This window comes from Macrobrachium nipponense, chromosome 33 (assembly GCF_015104395.2).
Source record: "Macrobrachium nipponense isolate FS-2020 chromosome 33, ASM1510439v2, whole genome shotgun sequence".
NCBI classification, from domain to species: domain Eukaryota; kingdom Metazoa; phylum Arthropoda; class Malacostraca; order Decapoda; family Palaemonidae; genus Macrobrachium; species Macrobrachium nipponense.
The window spans coordinates 48,737,887-48,757,698 of record NC_087219.1 but is presented as its reverse complement, the minus strand read 5'-3'; the positions used below and the strand labels follow the sequence as shown (position 1 = coordinate 48,757,698).

The 19,812-nt window shown below is 34.0% G+C and overlaps 1 protein-coding gene across 1 annotated transcript in view; it reads right to left on the bottom strand.

Moving 5' to 3' along the window:
* Nucleotides 1–19,812, bottom strand: part of LOC135202853 (solute carrier family 7 member 14-like) — a 785,318-nt gene that overhangs the window by 577,029 nt on the left and 188,477 nt on the right. The window lies entirely within an intron of this gene.

Genomic DNA, 19,812 nt, shown 5'->3' with positions numbered 1-19,812 from the left:
GTATTATTAAAAATAAAGGCAGTGTCCTGCACTGCCAGTTGCAACATTTTCTTAAAATTATCATAATTACAACCGTGAAATAAAATATCTCGTTGGATAAAAATTTTGTCTTTCTTGGTATTCAGTATGCAAACCACGAAAGCGTCAGAGACCGTTTTGTTATTTTCCTTGGGACCACACCCTGTTAGGTAAAAGGGCTTAATGTTGAAAATAGTTATATATATATATATATATATATATATATATATATATATATATATATATATATATATATATATATAACATGTATATATCACATTCACACCGTATCCCCTTGTAGTGATGTCTGGTTTACTGTGAATATTTTAAGTGAAGGATGTTAGGCCTATGTTCTGCTCCTGAATGATACCCACCACCCTGACTCAAGAGGAGCCTAGTTACAGGGAGATAAGCAGATATATGCTTGAATTCTCTCTCTCTCTCTCTCTCTCTCTCTCTCTCTCTCTCTCTCTCTCTCTCTCTCCACTCCACCATGGGTTACTCGCCAGGAAGGTATGCAAGTAATCAAGTGTGTTAATTGGTGCATAACATTCTTTCATGTTTCTAGACGCAGTTTTGTAAGGAAAGAATGAACGAGGTTCCAATATAATGTCATGAAAACATCCGCTCTGCAGAAAACAAATGAACTGAACTCTGAACTTCATCTGGGTGCCCGAACTGCTTCAAAGACAGGGCGATGAATCACCACTGATAAACTTTTGGTGTTTATGAGTTCAGATATTCCTGAAGCTTCAGTCATAAAACTCTCGTTTATTGTTTAGCAAGATTCAAACTCCTTAATGTCGTTGCAAGGACTTTTTGGAAGAGAATAGCGTAAGCAGCATTTTCCTCATTATCCTATGTCAGGTCTTTTGTAAGTAAGCAGTTGGAGCCTTTTAATTGTAATCCCGCATAAGCATTCAGCTCTAGTAGATTCACATCAACCGTGCATTTGATGTCTATACCCGTCCCTTACGGCGCTCCTGATTGGCTGTTAATAAGCCAATCACAGGGCTGAAAACTCTCAGTCCCTCTCGAGAGTTCACATAGGCATGATGTATGTTCCACATCTTCTGAGGGATACTTTTGAAAGACGTATCCCCTCAGGAAAGGTGGAACATAGATCCTACCCATGTGAACTCTCCAGAGAGACTGAAAGTTTCCAGCCCTGTGATTGGCTTATCAACAGCCAATGAGGAGCGTCGTAAGGGACTGGCCTAGGCACCAAATGCACGGTTGATATGAATCTACTATAGTATGCGGGCGTTGGATGAGATTTGTGAATTCTGGTTACATTAAATTTTCTCTTTGCGTTTTCGATAAGGCGATGTTAAGCACTCACAGGTATTCATGACGTCAGGTGTGCCACCTAGAAAGATCCACTGAATTTAGTCTCTCTCTCTCTCTCTCTCTCTCTCTCTCTCTCTCTCTCTTCTCTCTCTCTTTGGTGACATCGTAACACCAGTTTTTGCATGTGTGGCTTTTGGGGCAAGTTCCACATTTATTCCTTTCCTCGTTCTTCTAATTTTCCTCGGGCCTGGGCTAGAAAAGGGCATTATGCTGTCCACCTCATTGACCTTCACTGTTCAAAATTACAGTAATTCTTTACGAAGTCTAATTTTTCTGCTCTACAGATGTAATTTCTCTTCCTGATGACAGCTACAAGTAAAAGAACGTATGAATGGCTTTCCTTCCCTTTTTCTCTACGGACAAGTGTTATATATTTAAGGGCATGACGCAGTCTGGAACATTGGCCTTTGCACCAAAATATTCTCTCTCTACGACGTCATTTTTAATTCACATTCAATACCTCAACTCTATAATAGTTACAATGCCGAGGCAACAGAGATTACCACGTGCATGTGGGCTGTTGCTTTGTTCAAGTTTTTTGGAGTTAAGAAAGAGCATAGTGACAACTTTCAAATCCAAGCTGAATGTGAAAGATATGTTTAGGCTCATTGAAAAGGTTATGATATTTGCTGAAGCAATAAGTGTGTAGATACCTACTGCTTGGAATTAATAGGTAGGAATGGTTGTTAAGGGCAAAGTGCTTTGGGTTCCAATATATGGAGAAGGATTTTATTATTATTATTATTATTATTATTATTATTATTATTATTATTATTATATTATTATTATTATTATTATTATTATTATTATTATTATTATTATTATTATTATTATTATTAGGAAGGAGACCTCTGGTAGCAGCAGCTCTGAAAATAATAGCCGTTTGTAAGGCATTTCATTTGTATAGATCCTGCAAGACGAATAGAGAAGACTATACAAATTAAATTCCTTAAAACAGCTCTTATTATTATATTATTATTATTATTAATTATTATTGTATTATATTATTATTATTATTTATTTATTATTATTATTATTATTATTTTATTATTACTATTATTACTATTATTATTATTATTATTATTATTATTATTATTATTATTATTATTATAATGACAATTTTCGTGGTTGATATAGAGGTGAATGCAATTTGTAATACTTGAAATTTGCACCATGATCATTTTGATGACGTAGGTTACGTAACACGACAGCCTATTGGAGTTACGGGAATTCAAAGGGTGCTTTTTTCCCTTTGAATTGACAATGAAAATTGGCATGGCTAACGAAAATTATTTGCAAAGCTAAAGAACATTTGTCGTATTTTCCAAGGCTAATAAAAGTTTGTTATATCTACTAAAGCTAATGCAAATTTGTCGTATTTTGCAAAGCTAATGAAAAGTTGTTAGATTTTGTAAGGCCAAAGAAAATTTATCGTATTTTGTAAGGCCAAAGAAAATTTCTCTCAAGTATTAATCAAATGAGGATGTTGTGGCCATTTCTTGAATTCCGTCGTGACTTAATTTGTAAAAGCTTTAAGGTTATTATTCCGGTTCATTTCAAATTTGATGTGCAAGCGATCATAAATAACAAAAAGAGGATCGTGAAGAAGAAGAAATAAAAGTGCTCATAAATCTGACCTGTTTCAAGTGACCTGATATATATAATATATATATATATATATTTATCTATATATATATATATATATATATATATTATATATATATATATTATATATATATATTAATATGTGTGCGTGGATTTATGATTTGGTACGTTATACACTCCCACACACACACACACAACACACACATCACATATATATATATATATATATATATATATATATATATATATATATATATATATATATAGAGGAGACACATATACTATATACACGTATATATCTTTTCAGTGATAACCTACATTCACAATATGGTTACATTCTAATATTTAGAAGAATTTCGCCAAAAATGATCGAAAAACAAAACAAATGAATTCTATATATATATAATATATATATATATATATATAATATATATATATATTATATACACATACACACACATATATATATATATATATATAGATATAATATATATATATATATATATATATATATATATGAGAGTGAGAGAGAGAGAGAGAGAGAGAGAGAGACCTTACCTTACAGACCTTACATCTTGTTCGGGTTGCCCCAGGTCCCTCAGTGTGAGGCACCTCTAATGTCTACCAGAGAGTTGCTAGTACATCTTCCGGTATATTTTGCATCTTCCCAATCTTGGATGGTCTGGGATGCAGTTTAGATATTTGTCGAGCTTATTCTTAAACACATCTACGCTCACTCCTGATATATTCCTCAGATGAGCTGGCAACGCATTGAATGACGCTGCATTATCGATGCTGGTGCGTAGTGGATTAATGTCCTGTGTGCTTTCCTTATTTTTCCTGGTATAGTTTTGGGCACTATTAATCTACCTCTGCTTGCTCTTTCTGATATTTTTAGTTCCATGATATTTTCTGCTATTCCTTCTATCTGTTTCCATGCCTGAATTATCATGTAGCGTTCTCTTCTCCTTTCTAGGACTATATAATTTAAGAATTGTAGTCTTTCCCAGTAGTCTAGGTCCTTAACTTCTTCTATTCTAGCTGTAAAGGACCTTTGTACACTCTCTATTTGTGCAATATCCTTTTGATAGTGTGGGACCTATCATATTGCAATATTCAAGTGGACTACGAACATATGTTTTTATAAGCATAATCATGTGTTCAGCTTTTTTCTTGTTTTTGAAGTGCCGTAACAACATTCCCATTTTGCTTTACATTTTGCCAACAGAGTTGCTATTTGATCATTGCATAAACATGTTCCTATTCATCATCACACCAAGGTCTTTAACTGCTTCCTTATTTGTGATGGTCTCATTATTAGGTCCCTTCATATGCATATAGCTTTCTTTCTCTGTCTCCATAATTTATGATTCAAATTTATCAGAGTTAAATACCATCCTATTTACCTCTGCCCAATCATATACTTTGTTAAGGTCTCTTTGTAGAGCGTTCCTATCTTCCATCACAAAGTAATTTCCCTCTACTTATTCTTGTGTCATCTGCGAAACTACTCACTACCGAATCCTTCACATTATTGTCTATGTCTTCAATCATAATAACAAACAGTATTGCAGCTAACACCGTACCTTGCGGCACGCCGGATATTACTTGACTTCATCCCGATTTCTCGTCGTTTGCAATAACTATCTGTTTCTGTTGTGTAAAAATTCTTTTAACCATCTTCCTACTTTATCCACGATATTGTGTTTCTAATTTTCTTCGTAATATATTATGGTCTACTTTATCAAAAGCTTTTGCAAAGTCTAAATAAACACATCTGTTTCATTTCCGCTTTTCATATTTTTGAATATGTTCTCACGGTGGACTAACAGTTGGGTTTGTGTACTTTTTCCGGGTACGAAACCATGTTGTCCTTTATTAAACAAATTATTTTTATTAAATGTTTCATAATATTTTCTTCATTACCCTTTCATACACTTTCATAATATGTGATGTTAGACTCACAGGCCTATAATTACTTGCCTCTAGTCTTGATCCACTTTTGAAAGTAGGGGTAATATATGCTAATTTGTGCTCATCATAAATCTTGCCTGTATCTACACTTTGTCTTAATAATATTGCAAGTGGCTTTGCGATAGAATGAACTACTTTCTTTAACAAAATAGCAGGAATTCCATCAGGCCTGCAGCTGCAGCCCAGCTCCATTTTTAATTTCATTAATAGCCTGCACAATATCAGCTCATTAATATCTATGTCAGCTAAATATTCACTATTTTCATTTCCCTTCACTTACTTCTATATCATTATCTTCATTATCTATTCTAGGGGTGAATTCTCTCTTATATCGTTCTGCCAGTATGTTGCAAATTTCCTTTTTTTCATTCGTTAATTCTCCCTTCAATTCTCAGAGGGCCTATTTCTATTCTTCTTTTATTCATCTTCTTCGCATATGAGTATAATAGTTGGGGTTTTGCTTGATATTTAATAGGGTTTTTTCTTCCAAGTCCCGTTTTTCATTTTCTTTTGATTGTATAATCTTTTGTTCTGCATTTTCTATCTTACTTTTTAGTTCTATAACTTTCCATGCATTTTTTTCTTTTGCAAGACCTTTTTTCCACTTTCTGATTTTCTGGAACAAGATCCTTCTGTCTCTTGGTATGCATGAATGATGTTTACTTTTCTTCTTCGGTATATATTTTTTCCACTATTTTCTCCAATATTTTATATATTATCTCCGTATTTACCCTTATGTCATCACTTACGAAAATGTTATCCCAATCTTTGTTTAATTCTTCATTAATTTCTGACCATTTTATCCTTTTTACTGTAGAAGTTGTATTTTCCATATCCTTCCCACTTTTTCATTTCTGCTTATCTCTATTTTCACTTGCTTTGGAATGAACTGTTAATTCTATGACATTATGGTCTGAAATATTCGCATTATAAACTATTATTTCTTTAACATAATTCATCTCGTTCACAAATACTAGGTCTAAAGTATTTTCCTTTCTTGTTGGCAGGTGATTTATTTGTTGAATGTTGTATTCTAGTAGCATATCTAATAGCTTTTCAAATTGCCTCTTATCTTCTGCACTACTATTACTCTCTTTTTTATATGTATAAGTACAACCACAATCTCCTATTCGTTCTTTCCATTCTACGAAAGAAAGTTGAAGTCACCAGATAGGAGAATAGTCCAGTCCTTGTGATTTTCTACATATATCATCCAATTTTTCTATTATTAAGTCAAACTCTTTAGTATTAGGAGGTCTCTATATATTACTATGTTCATCAATTTTTCAGATTCAAATTCTACCGCTATTAGTCACATTCTGAGTTACTATATTTTCTATATATTTTTCCTGTTTTTGTCTTTCCCTTTATATATTGCGGTTCCCCCTTGATTCCTATTTTTTTTATATCTGATCTATAAGTTTGGAACCCTTTTATTTGATCTCATTCCAGTCTCTTGGGAATACCAGGTTTCACTTATATTCATTATATCTATTTTCTTTTCATTTGGGTTAGTTCTTCTAAGTACTCTATTTTTCTGAGTTACTCGTAACTAAACCCTGCGCATTCATCACTATGATGGTTTGCGTGTTTTCTCCTTCATTTAATAGAGAGAGAGAGAGAGATTAATTAAAAGAGTGACTCATAGTAGCACGAGTCTTCAAATGGAGAAACAAATCCACAATTACGTAAATGCACATACATTTAAATATAAAACTTTAAGGATAGCTTTAGGGAATGTGTTCGGTTCCCCTTAGATTGATAAGGGGAACCGAACACATTCCCGAAAGTTATCCTTAAAAGTTTTAAATTTAATATATGTGCATTTACGTAATTGTGGATTTGTTTCTCCATTAGAGACACAGAAATCTTATATACAAACGATAAAGGAGAGAGAAAGGAATGCCCGACCCAGACACTTCTTTCTGTGGTCTTGTTTTACTGATTTTCCCTCTCTTTTCTTCTTCCTACTTCCCATGCAAGAGACAAGAAATTTTGTGGGAGAGAGGGTAATAGGGTGGACCAGAAGGGTCAGGAACAGGTGCTGGGGATAAAAACTCTTTCAATCTCCTCCAGGGTCCCCGTTATTGACAACATTTTCAATACCCGCCGTTGTATGTACCATGCCCTTGTTCACACACGCGCACACACATTGGCTTAATGGAAAATGACGTCATGGCCATAGTTTAAAAACCTACAGTGTGACTGCCAGTGTCATGCTTTTCACGGAAAGTTTTAAATATATATAGTATATATATATATATATATATATATATATATAGTATATCTATATATATATATATATATATATATATATATATATATATATTATATATATTGTATATATAAAAAGAATTCCACGAAGATAGTTGAGTTTTTTTTTTTTTATGATGGCATCACGTTCCATTATTTCGTGATTCAGTTGCACACGCACACACACAAATATACACACACACACACACACACACACACACACACACACACACACATATATATATATATATATATATATATATACATATATACATACATACATACGCATATTCATGTGTACATATATGTGTGTGTATTTTATACATATTTATACATTTATATATGCATATATATGTATCTATAACAATTATATGTATATAGATATATATATATAATTACATATATATTTTATATAAATGTATGTGTGCATCAGTGTGTATACATACACATATATGTACATATTAACATATTCACGTATACAAACTTCCTCTTAGATTGAGTGACACTAAACAATGTACGTATACTTATAGTCCTCTCAGTATTGTCCATCCTAGGTTCGACTCCCACATATGAATAACTACGAGGTTTGTAATTCACTAATTAGTCTAGGTAAAATGCGTTTTTAAGAAACAACCTCAAATCATGACGTTCAGTGTGGGATTGATCTTAGGCCTCTCTCTCTCTCTCTCTCTCTCTCTCTCTCTCTCTCTCTCTCTCTCTCTCTCTCTCTCATATTGAGGCCAAGCTGCAATATCAAACCCATGGAACCTCAGTTGACCCAAGTAGTGACTTAGGTTTTCAGTAATCAAATAACTACTATGATAGTTCGCTACTAGTATGAAATAGTGTATGAGGCTGTCAATAATTCTAGGTAATCGCTCAAAACCAAGTCCTTATATCTATAAATACTGTTGTAAACGAGAAAAAGATATTTACATGTGTATTTATATGTATATATAGTTTTATTCTAATTCTTATTTTATTAATTCTTTTGAATTCGGTCCAAGTTTTTTTTCTCATCACGTCTTCGTTTCCGTTTAATTAATTATATATATATTATATTTACTAATATAATTAATATATATATTATCTATATTTATATATATATATAATCTATTAAATCTATTTATAATATTATTATTTTTTATATAGATTTATATAATATATATATATATATATATTGTTAGAAAATGATTGAATAAAAGAAGATTGGCGAAGAGAAAAAACAAACTGGAACCGAAATCAAAAGACAGAATGAGTAGAAATAAAAAGAATTAATATAGAAAAATGAAAAAAGTTCTCACTGTCTAACAATGACAGAAATTTATATTTAGACTTTCTCTCTGTCGAAACACACTTTCTTTTCTTCCTTCGTTCCTTCCAGGTTGTCTTTACACAAACAAAAAAAGACAAAAAGCTAAGCAGAATGAGGATCCAAGAATACCCAGGAAACGCAGCTTTTTTTTCTGTTATTCGTATTTAAAAGGAAAACTCTCTCTCTCTGTTTGGACATTGCATTATGTAGGTGGTCTGGCGTCACCATGAGACGGTGTGGGGAGGGGTGGAGTGGTGGCCTTGTATAGAAGGGGATGGAGGGGTATTTGGTGTGATGGGGGGGGTTTTTGGGAGGGGGAGGGGTAGGGAGGGAATTTGGGACGTCTTTACAAGTTGTTTCATCTTCGTCCAGGAAGCCGAGTAGCTCATTATGAAAGGGATGTTTAATTTTTGAATATGAAAAAAGTAAAAGGAATGTTTTTCTTTTGATATTTCAGTGGATACTTTCTTCTTTCTTTTTATTGTGAAAGTAATCTGAGATACGTCATTTTTCATTCCTTGGGATGAAGTGAAGACCGAGAAAAGAAGGCATTGCAGAGTAGCATAAATAGAAAGTAGTTCTATTTCACACATTTAATCTTATTTTTATTTTGAAAATAACTAACGTAAGTTGTTGGTGCTTTATATATGTATGTATATATATTATATATATATATATATATATATATATATATATATATGTGTGTGTGTGTGTGATGTGGGTATAGTATATACTATATATATATATATATATATATATATATATATATATATATATATATATATATATATATATATATATATTATATATTTTTAAGCACTACGAAAGATCGTGCTTCATTCTTGAAGAGGAGCCATAGAAGCTAAGATAAGAAATAACAGGTAACTAAGTCGCTATTTTGGTCATAAGAGGCACGGTGGCATTTAACAGAGCGTGCCTAATCCACTCCGCTCCACCCTGGAATCGAACAATGGCCTTTTCACGCGAGATTTGAATATCATTGCCACCTCTTTCTCTCTCCCTATGTATACGTATATAGATACATAGATATATGTACATATATATATACCCTTGCGTATATATATATATACAGACACACATACGCGTACATATTTATGTATTTTATGTTTTTGTGTGTTTGGGCTTGTATGTATGTAACAGGAGTGGCTGTACATATTTATATTTTTATGTGTGTGTGTGTGTTTGTTTGTGTTTGTATGTATGTAACAGGAGTGGCTCCAGAGTGTGACACCCTTCTGCTATTAGCACAGAAGACAAGTAATGAAGTAACCTAATATCCTTGATCACAGTTACGAGCTCTATACACCGTATTCCTCCAGAATTGTGCGGTTTGATTTCAGTTCTCTCTCTCTCTCTCTCTCTCTCTCTCTCTCTCTCTCTCAACTGGGTCTGTGTTCCAAATGCGTGGGGAACAGCAGGTAAAAATCTAAAACCTCTCATTTCCATTTGGAGTCACGTCGTTAAACTAATCCGTATACGCATTTTGTGACGCTTTTAACCAAATGTCCGCAGCCGTACGGTGAATGGAATTAATGAGCCTTCAATAATTTAATTAAATCCACATCAACCTGCGCACCCGCTCTCTCGGTGACATCTGGTGCCGACGTTCCAGAACGAAATCGTTCCCTGGCATTTCTCATGGTGGAGGAAAAGCCTTGTTATGCAAGAACTAAAGTAATTTTTCACGCGCGCTTTATTGAGGAGTTACATGCGCCTCAGTGGCGTGATTGGTATGGTCTAGGCCTGCCACCTCGGCGGCCGCTAATTTGATTCTCGGGCATTCCACTGAGGGGTTAGAGATGTGTATTTCTGATGATAGAAGTTCACTCTCGACGTGGTTTGGAAGTCACATAAAGCCGTTGGTCCCGTTGCTGAAAAACCACTGGTTCCATGCTACGTAAAAACGCCATACAAACAAACAGTACAAGAGTAATGAGTTAAAAAGTAATGTTTACAGTGATGAAAACTTACAGAAATGTATACATGTCGATAGTATTTCATACTTGAATTGCATAACATTACCGATGCTATGCTATGAAAAATGCAGTTTTATAACACCTTTTTTGTACTTATGGAAACCCTATAGAATTATTATTACTTACTGAAATCCCAGTTTCAAAATACTGGTACACTGAGAAGAGCACAAGTCAGCGGAACTAATAGCACTTAGAAAAAGTGAGTTTAACGAAGTAATAGTGCTTTTAGAAACACCACTTTAGGAAAATCATGGTGCATAAAAATAACCAGTTAATGGCAATAATAGCGATTCGAGAAAAGGAAACAATTATGGTAGTTTTGACATTTGGAGTAAAATGAATTTAGTCCAGCAACTGGGAAAAAATACTGTGGTTTAACACCTTCCCTCTTAGGTGATGACAGACTGGTATTTTATACTTAGTTAAATAATTAGTTAAATAATTATAAGTTCACATAGCAAGATAAAGTTCCACTTTTCTGGCAGTTAAATAGTTATAGGTTCGCACAGTAAGATAAAGTTCCTCTTTTCTCTTAGTTAAATAATTATAGATTCGCACAGTAAGATACAGTTCCACTTTCTGGTAGTTAAATAATTAGAGGTTCGCACAGTAAGATAAAGTTCCACTTTCTGGTAGTTAAATAATTATAGGTTCGCACAGCAAAATAAAGTTCCACTTTTCTGGTAATTAAATAATTATAGGTCCGCACAGTAAGATAAAGTTCCACTTTTCTGGTAGTTAGATAATTATAGGTTCGCACAGTAAGATAAAGTACCACTTTCTGGTAGTTAAATAATTATTGGTTCGCACAGTAAGATACAGTTCCACTTTTCTGGTAGTTAGATATTTATAGGTTCGCACAGTACGATAAAGTTCCACTTTCTGGTAGTTAAATAATTATTGGTTCGCACAGTAAGATAAAGTTCCACTTTTCTGGTAGTTAGATAATTATTGGTTCGCATAGTAAGATAAAGTTCCACTTTTCTGGTAGTTAAATAATTATAGGTTCGCACAGTACGATAAAGTTCCACTTTTCTGGTAGTTAAATAATTATAGGTTCACTCAGTAAGATAAGGAGAGATGATAAAAGAGCCAAGGGCATCGGGAATGAAAGCAGGAAGTTCATTATTCATAATTCTCTTGCATCTTTATTCATTTATTTTTACTTGTAAAACAGCAAGTCGTTCTTTTAATCATGGTCGTTCAACTCCGTCCACTTCAGAATTATTGTCAATATATTTGCCTTATAAATTTTTGTCATTCGAAAAATCACCTGAAAACCTCGAAATCATTTTCTCAATCGTGGTTTTATTAAACGCCATTAATTCTGAAATTACCATATTATTTGACAAGTGGCGAGATCCAATAAATGAACCACTGCTGTACGGAGGAAGATCTCTCGGTAATTGGCCAACCAATCATGGCAGCATTTTTCACTCTGAATTAATTTAAACTGCTTAATGTTAATCAGCGTCAGATCAGAGAGATGGCTGGTTGTTAGATCAGGATTAGGGCCGCGATCCTTTTTTTTTTCCGGGAGGATGGGAGGGAGAATGGTATAAAATAAGTGAGTGTCTCGGTTGCTTTGTAATTGGGGTAATTTGTCTTAGGCTCTGTCAGTGTTTTATCGTGTGGTTCAGTTAAGCTTTAATACTTATGAATTATTTGCAGTATAATCTATTTTAATCTCTATTGTTATCATGGGCTATACGCACACACACACACACACACATACATCTATCTATCTATATATATCTATAATATATATATATATATATATATATATATATAGTATATTTATACTGTATATATACAATATAATGTATTAAGCTACAAATGTCCTTTAATATCCAATTCTCTTTACCTCGGAATTAATATATTTTCATATATGTTAACTGAAGTTGAATTTTGCTGTTGATAATACTTTCGTCCTCACGTGGATTCGAACCAGCGCACAGAGGAGGACTCAGGACTTCAGTAAAGTTACCGACTCGGCCAACAAGTGCATTTATATGAATCACGGTGATGTGATAAAAATTCATCTGATATATGTATATATACTTACATATGTATGTATATATGCTAGGTCCTTAGTTCGCTCTGGACTTGAAGTGCAGTACTAGCGTCTGTTAGGATCAAGAAAAAACGGCTTGGCACCAGCAAGTCTTGCTGAGCATTTTGCAAGCCTTACCCGGCGTGTATATATATATATATATATGTATATATATATATATATATATATATATATAATATACACATATATATATATATATATATATATATATATGTGTGTGGTGTGTGTGTGTATATAATATATATATCTTATATATATATATATATATATATATATATACGTAATATACACGTATATACATATAATATATATATATCTATATATATATATATATATATATATTATATATATATTAATACTCAGACACTTACATATGCCTCGTTTTTCTTCTTTCTTTGTTTTATCGTTATTTTTCACAAATATACAGTGCGAAAGCATGGTCTCTTGACGATAAAGATAGTTAAACCTCGTAAAACTTCAGAGTTTATGTGTATTTTTTCCAATATATCAAGAATTGATACACAACAAAGGGATTTTATTCTCTGCATTCATTAGAGAGCGCGGTTGTTCTTTTCAGTCTTCATTATTATTAATTCAATCATTAATGTTTTATTATTTCAGTCATGAATCGTTGAAATTGAAGTGGTGTCGACGTCTCAGTAGTCTTATATCCAGGGTTACTCAATACTTTCTTATTATAATTTAAAGGAATTAATTATTCAGCCAGTTCCCGATGTGAACCGTTGGGATTGTCAACGCATTTACACGTTAACTCTGGTTGGTCTAGTTCTTCTAATCGTTCTTTCATGGTGATTGTGTATTTTTACATAGCAGGATTTGCTATTTGCAGGTGTTTTATGTATGCGAATGCATGTTTTCAATAATGCGTTCTTTTATGAAATATACATCGCAGTTTTATTCAGACAAAGGTTTGTTGTTTTTCGGTCATAACAAATACTTTGACTTTAGGTATCCAAGGTATTGTAATTTACATTCGAGATATATAAAGCCTGAAGGTTTCTCTCCAACTAAAACATTACATTATTCGGGAAAATCAATTGGAAAAATACAATGACTTGTTCTGTTACTAAAGATTTATTTTATTTGTTCCGGAAACACAAAATTTATGTTCCTGAATTAAATGAATTGCAATTTTAGTATATGGACAATACAAAACACTATTCATTTTACAGGCAGTGACGATTGGATGAATGGAAACGTATATTAGTCTCATGGAAAAGAAGTCTGAGATATCGGTAATAAGGCGGAAAGTTTGGTTACCGAATGGAACCTGGGCTATAGTAAAGAATAAAGAATAAAAAAGAAAATTTTAGAAAAATTCCAGGGAGATAAAGAATGTAAAGAACGTGCCAAGTGCTCTGTTCAAGAAAGAGAAGTAAAACAAAGAGCGAGAAGAGATAAGAGTATATTTGGATCATTCTGGTAACTGTGCCTTATACTGAATGAGTGACATTTGTGTTAGAGTATCCCAGAGAGTTACTCATGAAATATCCATCGATGAAAAGAAGAAAGGAAAATGCTGCCCAAAGAAGATATTGTTCAATAACAACATTAGAAGAATAAGAGATACAGCTCTGAGCAGATTATTTTTTAAGTCATGAATCAGAAATATAAATGGATAATTCAAGTTAGCGCCTCAGTAGCGTGACCGGTATGGTCTTGACCTGCCACCTCCGTGGCCGCGAGTTTGATTCTTGGGCATTCCATTGAGGTGTTAGAGATGTGTATTGTTAGTGATCGAAGTTCACTCTCGACGTGGTTCGGAAGTCACGTAAAACCGTTGGTCCCATTGCTGAATAACCACTGGTTCCATGCAACGTAAAAACACCATACAAACAAACAAACAAACAAACAAGATAATTCAAGTTACATACCAGAAGCTGGAGGAGATGTAAATGTACTAATGATTGATTTCATGACTTTTGAAGGGAAATTCAACTTAAGAAAACCTAAGAGTAGTTTGCCAGCCGCCTTTATTATGGTGAAATCACATCAGAGGTGATTTTAGATTTTAACTGGAACTGAAATGACGCTTCTTGTAGTTATTAGACAGTTTTGCAAGTTATGGAACGAGGAAGCAATGTCTGATGTCTGGGAAGTGAGAATCATAGCAGAGAAAGGTGACCTGACTGAATGTGATAACCATGACCTTCCATTTACTGATGAGATAATAATTAAGTGGGGGGTGAAGATGTTTTGAATATCCTCTGTACCACCAAAAGGAGCATAGGACGTGATAATGTCAGCTGGACTCTTGCGGGTTCCAGAGGAGGTGAAAGACCAGGATCCACACGGATGGGAACTGTGAGACGGGAGTTAAGTATATCTTAGTTTAACCGGACCACTGAGCTGATTGACAACTCTCCTAGGGCCGGCCCGAAGGAACCAAGTGGTTACTTAGCAAAGGGACCTACAGCGTATTGTGGGATCCGAACCACGTTATATCGAGAAATGAATTTCTGATCACCAGCAAAAAATTCCTCTGGTTCTGCGTCAGCAGCAGCGGGGAGCGAACTTTGAGACGGGAGGCTGGAGATGAGTGGACATGAGTGGAAGTGAAGGCACACCAGTGAGATGTGCTGAATTTCACTCCATGGGCCCTTTGTGCTGCATGGTGTTGGAGGGGTTGATAATGATCTTCATCACTATCATTACTACATAAAAGAAAACGTAACTGCAATTTAAAGCTAGAAAAAAAAATACGGTTTTACGGAAAGGCGGAGAGCTCATTAAAGAAAGGCTCGTCTTCCCGAAAAGCCGAATGAATGAATAATAAAAATGAATAATAAAAAAAAGAGAGGAGAACAAAAGCCGCGACGCTGATGAAAGAAAGGCGTCCCTGGAAAATGCGGCAAATGAAGAGAGAGAGAGAGAGAGAGAGAGAGAGAGAGAGAGAGAGAGAGAGAGAGAGAGAAAAGGAGCGGATTTCATTAGTGGTAATTAGGAATAGGAATGCGAGCCAAGAACAAAGGAGACCTGGAATTCCTACAAATCATTCACAGTCGGCGAAATATTTCTTCGCGGCGCCTCTGCAATTAGAATTTCATCACCGCCTTGGAACATTTATCCGGCTGCCGGAGTAAACCGAGGACCTTGGGGGTGGGTGGGTGTGTCCCTCGGGACGCGGGGATGCTTGCAGTATTCATGAGTATACTCTCGTGCGTTTATGTGTATGTATATATGTACGTATATCTATATAATATATTATATTATAAATATTATATAATATATATATGTATATATCATATATATATATATATATATATATATATATATATATATATATATCTATATATATATATATATATATACATACATACACACACATATATTCACCAAACTCCTTTTGATTTTTCGGGTCATAGGGTTGGCTCCTGATGTTATATCTCAGCAAAATGTTTTGGGATGGGGTCGCCAGTCCCATTCCTGTCTTGAACCTGGCTATGTTCCGCTACAATCGGGAAACATCCTCAAAGTCCGTCTTGTTTGTTTGTTTGTTTGTTTGTTTGTATGGTGTTTTTACGCTGCATGGAACCAGTGGTTATTCAGCAACGGGACCAACGGCTTTACGTGACTTCCGAACCACGTCGAGAGTGAACTTCTATCACCAGAAATACACCAATCTGACCCCTCAATGGAATGCCCGAGAATCGACCTCGCGGCCACCGAGGCGGCAGGCAAAGACCGTACCAACCAAACCACTGAAGCGCTTTCTATGGTTATCACCAGGGTAATAGTGATTACGTAGTGTGAGTAGGATTCAATACAACGTTAGAACTCTGAGGACGCGCAGTATCCAACTGTACGAAAAAAAATATGTACGTTAAATAATCTAGTGTGTAACAAACTGTGCGCTTCACACCCATGTACTGCTGATTCCAGGTATTGTTTATTGATGTTTCGCTTTTAACAGGCCATATAAAGTTATTTTATTTGGCAGTATGTATACTCATTTTTCTTTGGTTTAGAAATTAATGGCTTTATTTTTTCCACGGCGTGCTCCAAAAATAAAAACTCTGCAAATCAATGTATAAATTATTAGTTGAAGTTAAGAAAGCAGCTGTGTTCTATTTTTTGCAGTAAAACAAATTATTTGCTGCAATAATTTACAGATTTTTTTCTGCACCATTTAAAACTATTCCTTTCTACCGATATAAGTTTATTGCGCAGTAAAACATATTACACTTGTTTTTGACGGGATAGTTTCAGTGTTATTCATAGCAGATATTGTCTACTAAAACAAGGAAAATATGAATGAAACTGGTTGGTGCTCGAAAAAGAAATTGCTTATCAATATATACTCGATCGATGGGTGTGGAGTTCGTTTTCACGCTAGGATAAGCATTTCGACTTTTTCTTTCTCTCTCTCTCCAAAGTGGATTGTCGCAGTGTACTGCAATATGTTTTAAATGTAGAATGACGAAAATGAAAGGTCAAAAGGACGAGGTGACAAGTCAAAATAATAATAAAAAAAAAATCATATTTTTCCGAAAAAGCGGTCACTGAAAATAAAGCAATATCGATATCGAATGTTCACACCAATACTTCGATGAATTACATTTCCAGTTGTTGTTATAGACTTATCCTTCCTTGTGCCAACACGGGTGCAATAAAAAAAATCTTTTTTGGCCATCATGCTTCACTCTAGGTTTATGTTCAAAATTCATTTATTATTTCGGTAATCGTTTCCATTTACAGAATGGGTTAGTCGCAAGGCTATTTTTTTACAATTACTTAAGCCTTTATCTAACCGGATTCATTATATTTAAAGAGGTAATTTACATAATTACTTAATCGTTTATCTAACCGGAATCGTTAAACTTGAAATTATGTTCACAATGTACTTGACATATAAGCATTATGTACGCAATTGCAGAATTATTTAAAATTTGGAACGTACGGGCAGGCCAGCAGACGATAAATTCTTTTGGGTGAAGGGAAGCTCGTGTTAGAATAAGTAGAATTGAGAGTGAAGGGTTTAGTGTATAAGTGGGTCTAAAACAACGTTGTGATGTGTCGTCTTGGCTGTCTAAAACCTTGATATAAGTGATAAGTGACAGAAGTCAGTGTAGGGGAATTAAACTTGAATACAGTGATGAAGTATAAGAATGGAGTATGGAGTGGCAGATGTTTGTAGATAGTAAGAAGATATTGCAGATAGTGAGTAGAGACAGCAAATAGTAAGTGGAGACTGCAGATAGTAAGTAGATATTGCAGATAGTAGTAAGTAGGAACTGCAGATAGTAAGTAGAGATTGCAGATAGTAGTAAGTAGAAACTGCAGAAACTAGTGAAACAGTATGAAAGTGTTTGCAAGAGAAGGAAGGTGTCAGTAAATGGAAGCAAAAGTTAAGATTATGAGGACAAATGCAAACCATAAAGAAGAAGCAAAGGATGTTAATAAGAATGATGGAAGAATGTAGGTAATTTGGAGTAAACAGAACGGCTGATGGCAGGATGATAGAAGAGACAAGTTACAAATTAGATTAAAGGAAAAGGTTATGAGGGTGTGTAAAAGACTGGGGAGAGACTTAAAGTTTCTAAGGAACTCAAAATGGGAATGTGAGAAGGTATTGTTGAGCCGACTCACCGATATTGAGGTGAGGTGTGATTTTGAATAAGACAATAATTCTTAACCTGCTGAGATGAATTGACCCCAGAGTAAGCGTGTGAGAAGAATCATTGGCATAATGAGACGTGAAAAATTCTAAGTGGTGGAATGATTGATTAGAATGTTTTTATGTGATTAAATTAAGAAGGAATAATGGAGAGCACAATAGAAGACAAAAGCGATATTGGAAATGAGTGGCTTTCATTACTGGAAAAGGGTAGAGAGGTCCTACAAGATGAATGGAGTTGTGTAAGTTGGAGGTTTTGCTGAGAAAACCACCTTTTTAGCTGTAGGAAGCGTCTACTGTCGTGGAGGTCTCTGTTGATATTATTATTAACATTGGATCAATTCTCTGTAGTTCAAGTGTGACATTGGCAGTTACCAGTACGTTGCTGTTTCAGGTGAACTCTACCCCTGTTACAGGAACCTGCTTACTATTGAATGTCTTATATATATATATATATATATATATATATATATATATATATATATATATATATATATATATATATGTGTGTGTGTGTGTGTGTGTGTGTGTGTGTGTGTGTGTGCGTGCGTGTGTGTGTGTGTGTATTATAATATATATATATATTTATATATATATATATATATATATTATTGTTTTTTCTATATATAATATATATGTATATAGATGTTATATATACATATATATACACACACATATATATATATATATACTACTTTTTAGCACTTACACAGTTGCTCTGTGCATTGATATAATTATTACTACAGGTATCGGTCCGCTTGATACCATCCAGATCCAATAAGGTCGTGTTAGTAATAAGTATACATATATATACATGTAATATATATGTATATATAATATATATATATATATATATATATATATATATATATATATATATATATATATTCTACACATATATGCTATTGTCACGTCACCCTCGACGGTTTTATATTAATACACGTTAAGCTACAAATGTTTCATATCCAACTCGCTCGACCTCGGATATAATGCTGAAGGGGATATCTAATTGTTATCTGTTTCGTCACCTTCGGTGTAATTTTCGATGTAGAGCGAACTGGATGTTAATTGACTTTAATAGCTTAAGGTTTGTGAATAAATTTATGTATATTACTGTATAGATGATTATACGTACATATATATATAAATGTATGTATATATATACAATATATATGTGTTTATATATAAATATATATATACACCCATACATACATACATCCATCCATACATACATACATACATACATGCAGTATATACATGGTGGAAATGACAAGAAATCTAAAGCGAGTCTACTAAAAAGTTACTGCTCTTTGCTTTTCTCTCTCTGTAGTTTTAGCAAAATGAATACGAGTTTTCCATTTCGGAAAGGGACTGTATTTTTTGACGGCTCCGACGTTAAAAATGAACGGTGGAATTTTTCGTTAGAAACAAAAATGGTTCCAGACTTAAAAAATGGAAAAAGATAGTATCTCTGTCTCTGTCCCGGTGACAAATTCCAAAACATTCCATTTACAGAATGTATTGTCTAAGTTTTGGAATTCATGACGTCTTTTTTATGCGAGAGTTGGAAGGGCGTTCGGCTGGAGGT